Raw genomic sequence first — 12,366 nt, forward strand, 5'->3', positions numbered from 1 at the left:
CTCCGAAACAGCTATTGGCAAATTATGCTCGATTCGTCTTGCAGGCAATACACTGCCTTCCTCTGCTATGGGAGCTGCTACCAGTTTAAACGTCTCCCTTTCGGGTTGAATGTTTCTTCAGCCGCCTTCATAAGAGGCCTGAATAGCATACTACCTGACGACCTAAGAGCGCGCGTAGCTTTGTATGTGGACGACATTCTAATTGCAGAGAAGTCATGGGAGGAACACAACCGGGTTCTAAATCGATTGCTCGAAGTATTCGAGAAAGCGGGGGTGACCGTGAATCTGGACAAATCCCAGTTCGGGCGCGAAAGCATAAAGTTTCTGGGTCATATTGTGTCGGCGGATGGAATTCATCCGGATCCCGAAAAAATTTCAGAAATTGCGGAGTGCGCAACGCCCACGTCAAAGCATCAGCTCAGGGGTTATTTGGGGCTTTGCAATTTCTACAAGAGATTTATAAATCTCTATGTTTTGTCCACCCCTCGTTTATGTGCACTGACGGGTAAGAACACCATTTGGATGTGGGACGAACAAGCACAGAGCGAATTTGACGAATTAAAGAATGCACTCGTTAACGCTCCATTGCTCGCCCATCCGGATTTGAATCAGGAGTTTTGCCTGATGACAGATAGTTCACTGACGGGGCTGGGAGCGGTGTTGTTCCAGACGGATGGTGGAAAGGACCCGTCCACCTGGAAAACTATCTCGTTCGCCAGCCATGTGCTATCGCGGAGTGAACGGAACTACTCTGTCACGGAGCTTGAAGCACTGGCGATTGTCTGGGCATTCAAGAAATTCCATTACTATTTGTTCGGGCGCACGACCAGCGCGTACAGCGACCACCGAGCACTACAATTCCTAATGAGCGCCAAAATCAATCACGGTAGACTCGGACGGTGGACGGTGTTCCTCCAGGAATACCACTTCACGATAGAGTACATTCCGGGGCACAAGAACATCATTGCTGATGCTCTATCTCGGATGCCTATCGGGCTAATCCATGCTGAGGATACCGCTATTGATGAAAACAATTTCAGTGTGTTATACCTTCAAAATGTGGCATTCGAGAATTATGTCACTACGTCACTAGGCAATATCAGGGCGGAACAAGACAAGGACGAAGTCTTGCGTGACATCAAAGAGAAATGGCATGATAAATCCCACGCGGCCATCAGGCAGTATTATATTATCCGGAATGGCATCCTATTTAAGAGGCGAGCTCTGGATGACTCCAGGTGGCTGTTAGCGATTCCGGAAGAACTGGTGAACAAGCTCGTGTGGTACGTGCATTTGAGCTACGGTCACTTTGGTGCGAGGAAATGCTTGGAGAAGCTGCGGGAAACCTGTTACTTTAATAATATGCTTCGGCGTATACGTAATTAGGGTATGCAAGCCCTGTCAGCAAGCCAAGCCGCCCACTGTGTCGTTTGCCGCACCAATACACCCGATCGTTCCCAATAAACTCAGGGATCTCGCAGCGGTAGATCTATTCGGTCCACTAGTGCGTTCTAGGAACGGATTTGCGTACATTTTTGTGGCAGTAGAGCTGACGTCAAAATTCGTCTGCCTCACCCCGCTGCGTAGGGCCCCCGGGAAGGCAGTAGCTGCCGCGTTCGCAAATCACTTCTTACAGGAGGTTGGCACTGTGAAGTGTGTGATTTCGGACAATGGGCCACAATTCAGGTCACATCACTGGGAGCATATGCTTTGGAGATAGCGAGTGAAACCGATCTTTATCTCCCTTTTCTGCCCTTCAGCAAATCCTTGTGAAAGGTGGATGAAGGAGATTGGAAAATTGTGTAGGTTATACTGCCACCGTGACCACCGGACGTGGGACACGAAACTAGCCGGTTTCCAGAACATATTAAATGAGTTGCCAAATGCCTCAACGACGTTGCCACCGATTCTGGTCCTGAAAAACAAGGAGCCTCCGAGTAAAATAAAAGAGGTGGTTCCCTCGCCAGTAGAACCCAGGTTACGAAGATCTGCAATTGTGGAGCTTGCCCTGAAAAATATAAAGAGTGCCGCCGAGGCTCGGATAAGAACCTACAAAAAGAAGGTGCGGAATATAACTTTTCACGTAGGCCAGAAAGTACTTGTACACCCGCACAACCTCTCTAATAAACGGGCTGGGTTGTCAAAGAAGTTCTTCTTCTTATTCAACGGGCCGTACAGAATCAAGCAGATTCCACATCCGAATGCGCTTGAAGTAGAAACACTCCGCTCTCGAAAGTCCAAGGGCCTGCACCACATCTCCAACGTAAAACCTTACATTGAATAAGAAGCAGAAGATCTTGCCCCTTGGAGGTCGGAATGACGTATTACCCATATGTTTTTCTCGCATTCATTCTTTCGTGAGTAAAATTACAGTGCATATTTTCCAATGTTTTGATTCACTCTGGTGTGATTAAAATTAAAGTGTATATTTTCTGTGTATTGTAAAGGGTCACCCAATATGTGTGTAGTTATTTCTTCTTGTCAGCAGAAAGGAGTAGTGTTGTGCAGCTTCAAAACATCTGAATGTGAATGATTATGAGGCTCATATGAAGCGTTTCCTATTACAGTAAGATGGCTTTCGTTCTTTGATGACTAAAAAGGTATCGGGTGTGTTGGCGTGGCGAGTCAATGGTCGTAAGGTAATTCTTGATGATAAATTACAGTTTTAGTGTTCTTATTCACCTTAGGTGAGCATGATTCAGTGAGAGTTTTCAAATGTACTGCGATGTTAATGAAGCAACTTGGTGACTTGTAGGTGAAGGACTTGTGTATGAAGGGAGATTAATAGTGTTTGATTTTCAGAGTTGCCATCTTATAAGATATTTGGAAAGTGTAACTTGCCGTCACATACTACTAGATACGGTTGAGGACACCAGGATGTGAAACCCCAGAAGATGTATATGGAAACAGCTTATAAACTCAAGCAGCTTGATATTTAATAGAGAATCAATGCGACTACCTCCAAGCTAAAATAACATGACGGTAGGTGAGGACCCCTGGGGACATGTGGTGAGTAAGTGTGTAATCATTATGAGTATCTTATGATAGCAGTAAGTTGGGTACTCATGGCCCTGGACAATGGATTTCTTTTGACAGTATTTTTTTATGTACTTATAGGACGAAGTGTTTATGTGTTTGCTAATAGGATAGGATGATTTTTATTTCCATTTTTATGCCCACTGACCTTTTGCATTAGTCTGATGAATAGATGTTGAAACATTTACCATTCCAGATGTGACTTGAATGAACCTTCTGTGTCTCATTAATCATAACTTTTATTATGCAATGTCCAAAGAAAAGAAGTCTCGGAAATTTTTCGCAGATCAGCAAACATGTTCTGCAAACCTTGGAGGAGCAGTCAATGAACAACGATATGGGTATTGGTGTTGAAAGGAATATTTTCTTTATATGTGGGAATTGTAGTCGGGCTATATGGTGATGGTGACTAGTACGAGCTCTGTAGATTGTGTGTGAGAGCGTAGTTAGGAGCAGGTAGAGTTTTGTGTCTGTAGCTAGCAGCGGCGCCAAATCCTATCCAAATCCTGACCAAACCTTGTACAAGATCTACCCTGAATGATTGACAGCAGATGTAATGCTGGAACTATATTTTATAAAAAGGATTTTTTGTTTGTTTGAATATTGGTTATTTAATTTTCTTCATTGTTTTTTTATTAGTAATGTTAAGAAGGCCCTTTTTGTCAAGTTAATTTTGGGCACTATTCCATGTATTGATCAGGAGTGAGAAACTCCGAAGATTTTGTGGTAATCTGTACACATGATATTTTGTAACGATCTCTGTGAGCGCAGTTCTTAAGTGGGTGCAAGGCTGCCTAGGGAGCCTCCGCATCAGAAAGCACAGGGCTTGGTCCACCGGCAGGCGTTGCAGAACCCTGGTATCAACGGCGAAGCAGTGGTGCGGCGAGCGGTCACAGCTGTTTCCCCATCAGAGGGGAGGGGATGCTGGTCTTCCCCCAGGCGCAGGCTCACACCGGAGCCCGCAGGCGTGTCACCACGGCAGCGCCAGCTGATGGCCGGCGTTCCACCCCATGCGCTAGTCATCTGACAAGCGAAAGGGAAAGTATGACGCACACCAGGCGAGGCCGCCGATCCCTGAGCGCCGCTAGTCCAGACGACTGCTGCGGTGAGGTAACGCCCACTGCCCGGAGGGACACGGGTCCCACCACTGACGCATCAGCTGAGACGGTGCAAAGAGGTGATAAGCGGGTCTCAAGCGCGACACCCGCATGAGTTTACGTCGACCTCGATGCGACGCAGAAGAGCGCGTGTCTCCCCATTGACACGACAGGAGACGGGGGCGTGTGTCGGTAAAACACATTCCTCCACAACACACGGACGACGACCGCCAAGCCGCCTTCTTGATGATGAGGCAGGGCCCACAAGTGGCGATGTCCTGCAAATCTGCAACGCCGAACCATCCCACAGTATGGACGCAGAGGGTGGAAATGGGCACGAGGCAACGTCGCGGGGTGCTGTCTAGGATGAACAACCTGGGTTACAACGGACGTTACAATCAACGCCGCTGCGAACTCCCCAGTTCAGTGTTGTGGTCCCCTAGTAGCTTATTCTCCAAGTCGCCTTTAGAAGAGACGCCCACCCCAGCACCTAAAGAGAATACCCAGTGAAAATACCATGTGACGAAACTGCAAAACGACAGCGTGTCAACGAGCCGGTTTCTGGGTGTGTTTTTGTACTCATGTCTTATTTTCCATAGGTGGTTATTTATCAGCTGTCATTCCATTGGGTTCATTAATGATTTTGTATCACTGTATTTGTTGCGAAAATTGTATTTTGCACTTTCACTTACATGTTTTTATTTATGTCAGCACCAGCTGATACTGCTTTGGTTCGTGATAATGATTTTGCAACATTGAATTTGTTTATATATGTATATATTTTGTGTACCTGTTCATCTATGTCTCTATGTTAACTTTTGATAATAGGTTTAAGCAATTTTAAGATAATATCTCATGTTTGTTGTCGTTGTAGGTCAGATGACATGATGTTAGCGTACAGTATCACACTTAATTTAATTTGTTTTGTTAGCCTTGTGGACCGCATAAGGTCACAATTATTGACTAAGGTCAGATAAAACTCATTTGGATCTAAGAGATCAATCAATTCTTTTGTGCTGCTGTTTGCCTGTTGCAATTGTTGCTCGTTAGGGTATGTTTGTTTTGAAGACTGTTGGCGAATCTCCTAGCATGGCGAGAAAATTCGCGGCACAGTCTTCTCCGGGACGTTTGGGGTGATGAAAGGGTCCTGTAGCCACCTTTCATTAGTCCGGCAGCCCATTTTCATTACCATTTCTCTTTCTTTTCCTTGCTTCTCTATTCTCTTTACTCTCATAGTAGTGTGATTGAATGAATGTGGTTGTGTGTCACGTTGCTAGACGGTGGCGTAATCTGCTGCAGAAAGTCTGCGATAGTCGCACAGATTCAGCTCAGCAGTTGCACAGAATAGCCAACTCTCGTAGTGGTCAAGTCGGCAAAAAGGTTTCCGCTACTTGTGAGAAATCCACTTGCGTTACGTTGGTGGCGGAAATGGCATCTTGGGGTTTTCCAGTCCACGCGGAGCGTGGAAGAGGCTGGAGAAGAGGGAGTCAGTCTGCCGCCGGTACGGGAAGCGTCCACAGCTGTGCTCCAGTCGAAGAAGGGTGAGTTAGACTGACCGCGTGGCGCGTTGTTACTTGGCGAGGGGAGAGCTGTTAGCCTTTGGTCTCGCTTTTCAAATCTGGAAGATTGCTTTGCCGTGTCGCAGCAAGGAATGCAAAACTTTGGCAGATTTTTCTTTTAACAAATTTCTGTAGCAGACTTGGATCCGCCGGAAGAGCGCCACACAAAGGTGTCGATAAAAAGTGAGCACTCGCTTCTGTATGAATGTCTGTTTGCCTTCAGCTGTGCCTGTATAAGCTTTCACCTTTCTAAATATTTAGAGCCTTGCCTTCTCGTAAATTTTCCTTACTTTCCGTGTCTTTCGTCCGTGGTAGAACATTATAGTTGTTGGGCTACCGGCATCACTAACTGTCCGATCGCATGTTTGTTTTAGAAAATGTTAACATGATTGTATGATGTGATATTGTTGGAATTTGGCACTATACCTAGAAATTGTGCCTCCACAAGCCACGTGTTATCTGGAATCGTGTACATGCCTCACATCCTTAGTTTAGGAATAAATGATTTTGTCTACAATTTTCTCTTGTGTTCCGAGATTACGTTTTTGCGCCTAAGCCACTCACCTTGTAGCTTTCCCATTAGCACATCCAATGCATTTCCTTATGCACAGGTCCAGTGATTAGTCTCCTCTTGTATTTTATAACAAATGCTTTAGATTAAGTCATATTTTCAGGTGTGTTGCTGGGAGCTGATCTTATGCAGTGCTCATGCATTTTCTATTTTATTTTAAATGTTTGATTGTCGTGAACAGCGCATGGGCAATACTATTAATTACACCGTATCCGCTGTGAGCGACCTCACAACGTATGCATTTTTGTGAGTTTTTGGTCTGTGATCAAATTAATTTATTTTCCGACTCGACCAAATCTTTGATTAGTTGTATGGTTTGAGTCGGTGGCGACCCTATTCTTCTCACGTTGATTTCATAAGCAATAAGTATTTCCTTTCCCAATAATAAGGAATAACCCGTAGTAACGTGGTTAGTTACACAGTTTTAATCTTCGTTTGATGTGCTGGCTGTATCTCAGAGTTGGGATGTCACGAATCCAGTTTAGAAATTTTATTGGATGAATGAATAAAGTAAAGTTTGCCAATACACAATTTGGATGCAGCACAATTACATTTCCGAGGATCACATTACTGTACTGAATTCCTACAAAAATCAGATTACACTAATACTCACATTGTTTGATATTATTAGTGACACACAAACATCAGTCAGTTCTAAAAGAAATTCGTCAGTGGACTAGAAGGAATTGGTCAACAATAAATCCTTTAGCCTCCTCTCAAATTGAACATTATTTGTAGAATTTTTATGGCTGCTGGCAGGTTATTGAAAGTTTGTATTTTTTTTAAAATGAACACACTTTTGGCCAACGTAAGTGACTTTAAATCTTTGTGAAGTTTACTGTTATTTCTAGCACTGATTCCACGGACAAAACTGTTGGTTTGAAAAAGATATATTTTTAATTAGGAATTTCATTGAAGAATGAATATACTGGGAAGCTGTAACTAGCATCCATATTTCTCTAAACGGTCCTCTACAGATTGTCCTACGATTCACACCGCAAGTAATTCCTATCACAAGTTCCAAAAAATTGTTCAAGTGGCTATAAGCACTATGGGACTTAACATCAGAGGTCATCAGTCCCCTAGACTTAAAACTAATTAAACCTAACTAACCTAAGGACATCACACACATCCATGCTTGAGGCAGGATTCGAACCTGCGACCGTAGCAGTAGTGCAGTTCTGGATTGAAGCGCCTAGAACCTCTCGGCCACAATTGCTGGCTAACGCCATTCTGGGCCCACAAAAATTTAGCTTAGCTTGATGAGTTACCCCAAAAAATAATTCTGCATGACATTATGAAGTGAAAGTAAATATAGTCTGCCAGCTTTTTTTTATTTTTATATCTCATTGCAAATAAAGATTTGTTTAGGTACTTCAGCAGTTCTGTGGTGTGCTCTTCCCAGATGAATTTATTATCATGCTGTAATTTCAAGAATTTAACACTGTCAACTTATTCTATCTGTTTCTCGTTATGTTTTAGGTATATACTGGTGGGAAACCTCATACAAGTCCTGAATGGCATGTCATTTGTTTTTTCTTAGTTTGATGATAGAGAATTGACTAGGTACAATTTACTAATGCCTATGAAATTTTCATTAACTGATCTCTCTAAGACTTCACTTGATTTGCTATTTATTGCAATGCCTGCGTAAGTTCCACCAAGAAACTAGGAATCTGGTAATATAAAAAAGGTCATAGGTGTTTTAATTAATTTTTTTGGTTCATTCACAACTGGATCGAGACCATACAATCAATTATAATAATGTATTTAAAAAATTTATACAAACTCTCAGCGCTTGAGCATGGCATTTTCGTTAAAGGTCCGTTCATATACACTCCTCGAAATGGAAAAAAGAACACATTGACACCGGTGTGTCAGACCCAACATACTTGCTCCAGACACTGCGAGAGGCTGTACAAGCAATGATCACAAGCACGGCACAGCGAACACACCAGGAACCGCGGTGTTGGCCGCCGAATGGCGCTAGCTGCGCAGCATTTGTGCACCGCCGCCGTCAGTGTCAGCCAGTTTGCCGTGGCATACGGAGCTCCATCGCAGTCTTTAACACTGGTAGCATGCCGCGACAGCGTGGACGTGAACCGTATGTGCAGTTGACGGACTTTGAGCGAGGGCGTATAGTGGGCATGCGGGAGGCCGGGTGGACGTACCGCCAATTTGCTCAACACGTGGGGCGTGAGGCCTCCACGGTACATCGATGTTGTCGCCAGTGGTCGGCGGAAGGTGCATGTGCCCGTCGACCTGGGACCAGACCGCAGCGACGCACGGATTCACGCCAAGACCGTAGGATCCTACGCAGTGCCGTAGGGGACCGCACCACCACTTCCCAGCAAATTAGGGACACTGTTGCTCCTGGGGTATCGGCGAGGACCATTCGCAACCGTCTCCATGAAGCTGGGCTACGGTCCCGCACACCGTTAGGCCGTCTTCCACTCACGCCCCAACATCGTGCAGCCCGCCTCCAGTGGTGTCGCGACAGGCGTGAATGGAGGGACGAATGGAGACGTGTCGTCTTCAGCGATGAGAGTCGCTTCTGCCTTGGTGCCAATGATGGTCGTATGCGTGTTTGGCGCCGTGCAGGTGAGCGCCACAATCAGGACTGCATACGACCGAGGCACACAGGGCCAACACCCGGCATCATGGTGTGGGGAGCGATCTCCTACACTGGCCTTACACCACTGGTGATCGTCGAGGGGACACTGAATAGTGCACGGTACGTCCAAACCGTCATCGAACCCATCGTTCTACCATTCCTAGACCGGCAAGGGAACTTGCTGTTCCAACAGGACAATGCACGTCCGCATGTATCCCGTGCCACCCAACGTGCTCTAGAAGGTGTAAGTCAACTACCCTGGCCAGCAAGATCTCCGGATCTGTCCCCCATTGAGCATGTTTGGGACTGGATGAAGCGTCGTCTCACGCGGTCTGCACGTCCAGCACGAACGCTGGTCCAACTGAGGCGCCAGGTGGAAATGGCATGGCAAGCCATTCCACAGGACTACATCCAGCATCTCTACGATCGTCTCCATGGGAGAATAGCAGCCGGCATTGCTGCGAAAGGTGGATATACACTGTACTAGTGCCGACATTGTGCATGCTCTGTTGCCTGTGTCTATGTGCCTGTGGTTCTGTCAGTGTGATCATGTGATGTATCTGACCCCAGGAATGTGTCAATAAAGTTTCCCCTTCCTGGGACAATGAATTCACGGTGTTCTTATTTCAATTTCCAGGAGTGTATTTTTAACTGTGTTTCTTTTCTCTTTGTTTTCACCAAATTTGGACTTTGTAATATGACAGCATCTGAAGACGATGGTGGTTCGAGCTGGACGACTTTTTCCATAAAAGTACAGAATCTTTTTCTATGCCAATCGACCCAACAATCTTACAATGACTAATGACACAAAATAAAACATACATAGGTTATTAATAACAGTGAATCATGAAATAAAAACACAATTTAAAAGTACCCTTACATAATGTGATTATGAGTGCTGTTTGGTTGCGATTCGTGAATAAAATAGTGAAATAATGTAATATTAATGACAGTGTGCAACATATGTCCAAATTGGACAACGCCTAGAAAACAAAAAGTGACTCCTCCTGTTTCGCCAATAATAGGATGATCAAAAACCTTCAAATGTTTCCAGCGGCTGCATACATTATTTATACAGCCATGGTCAATATCTATGGCTTAAATTATTTCTTTTTTTATTACTTATAATTACATTTCCTGCTAAGAAATGCCTTTAAAATATATACCAAACAGGAATCCATAGGAGTACTAAGATAGAACCCTGTGGGACACCACATGCAATTATTTGCCAGTTGGATGATGCCTGATAATTTAGTACACATCTCTTGTCTAATGAAACACTTTATCTCCCTTCGGAGATATAGGATTTGAACCACTTTGCAGCATTTCCTGTTAACCATAAGGTTATACTTGCAATTTACTTAAGAGGATATTGTGGTTTCACAAATAAATGCCTTTGACAGATCCTGAAATATACTAGTAGCCTGTAATTTATTGTCTAATGAAGTAAGTGCATTCTCACTGTATATTTAGGGAGCCTTCTCAATATCTGAACCCTTTAGAAATTTGCAGTATTAATTTGACCATATCCCATTTGCTGTCAGATGTTGAAGAAGCCAATTTTATATTAACTTTTCTAAAATTTTCGAGAATGCTGGCTTAAGTGAAATTGGGCAGAAATTTGACCATATTTTTTTATCTCCTGTCATAAACAGAGTCATAACTTCAGCAAATTTCATCCACTCAGGAAACATTCGACTGATAAACGACTGGTTACTCAGATAGCTTAACATGTTACTAAACTCAGAAGCATAATCTTTAATTAACTTTGTATTTTATCATAATCAATAGAATTTTATGATTTTAAAAATTGTATGGCGGACATTACTTCTATTGGTGTAGTACGGGGCATATTCATATTAGTGAATTTATTTGCAATGACTGATGAGAGGTATTCCATGGCAGCATGTATTGAACGTGAGAAACCCATCTTTTCAGAAGCAGTTAAGAAATTCTTGATAAAACGTTTTGCAAGAGAGCAGTACATTACTTTAAGTGAAGACTGATACGTCTCAAAATGAGAGCTGTTGAGAAGAGTTGCAATTACTTAAAAAGGAACTTAGTAAACCAAAAATATTGTGACATACTGATCTGGATAAGAATTTTGTTTAGCTGTAGATGCCTCTTAAACGTAAAGTTTTAGGTTATTTTATCATTAGAATTAGCATTGTAATACAATAATGTAAATTCATTTCATTGTACTGTACTTGAATTAAACATACATTTTTGAGTTCTTTCCACACACCAATACATACCAGAGACCTCTCCTCATGCGATCCATGAAATATGATAGAAGACCGATTCACAGTAGACATCAATGAAATGAAGCAGAATGGCAGACAATCTGGTTGGCAAATGGTGTTCACTCTAGATAGAACGTCAACACATCACTTCGCTTAACCCTGTAAGAAGTGGTGTAAGTGAAGTTATATATCAATGATATAAAAAGCCGGAATATACGAAACCTATCCCAAAACTAAAGTCCGCCTTAGGAAACTACTACAATGTTGGTTTGAGTCTGTAGTTGTTTGCCAGTCGGTGAGAGCAGATCATAATGGCCGAGACAATAATCCACCACTCCAATTGTAAGTATGCAGTGTGATTATATTTTGTAAGGGCAAAGGATCTTCAGCTGCTGAAACTCATGCCTAGTCTATGGACCTTAAATAATGAGTGACAATCAAGATCGTGACTGGCGGCAAGGATTTCAAAATGGCCGCAAAAATGTTCGCGGTGAACAACGGAGTGGCAGGCCTAGTATTAAGACCGATGACATCGTCGATCAAGAGAGCCAAAGAAAATATTTACAAATTGTAGACCTTTTCGCTAGCCACTTACTTGAAACGTTAATCATCTGTCGATTTCAGATATCTAGCCTCTCTTGCAGAAGAACACTCAATTGGAAAAAAGTCCAAGTCGTCATGACGCATTTGCAGTGCGTTGCAAAACAAAACAAAAGAGCAAAACTAAAGAATAAGAAGACGCAGAAGCACAAGAACCACTACTATAACTCGACAAGTCGTGAACTACTGATATTAGCAGACAACAACGCAGAAGCACAAGAACCACTACTATAACTCGACACGTCGAAAATATCTTAACTACTGATATTAGCAGACAACAACGCCAGTCACCCACCAACGTCAACCTCAAAACTTTCTGCGAGGGAAACTTTGTCCCAGACGTCCTGTTCTATCAAGTTCCAATCCGTTGATGGTCTGTGTAAATACCCAATTTGATATGTATTATGGAGAGTTTTGAGGTTCCGTTTCAACCACTTCCATCATGTTAAGTATGAATCGATAGTTATGTAGTAATGTTACTCTTTTATTGGGACCTTCGTCACTCCTTTAATATTTCTGTGGGAAATTCACTTTCGTACCAAATATTTGTAGGACTGGTTTTTTTCCCCTTAGCCATTCTGTAAGCTCTTGACCCAGAATCTGTTTAACTAGTACGAATTATTTCAGATGGCTGCATCTTGCAAAC

The sequence above is a fragment of the Schistocerca americana genome, chromosome 6 (assembly GCF_021461395.2).
Source record: "Schistocerca americana isolate TAMUIC-IGC-003095 chromosome 6, iqSchAmer2.1, whole genome shotgun sequence".
Classification (NCBI taxonomy): domain Eukaryota; kingdom Metazoa; phylum Arthropoda; class Insecta; order Orthoptera; family Acrididae; genus Schistocerca; species Schistocerca americana.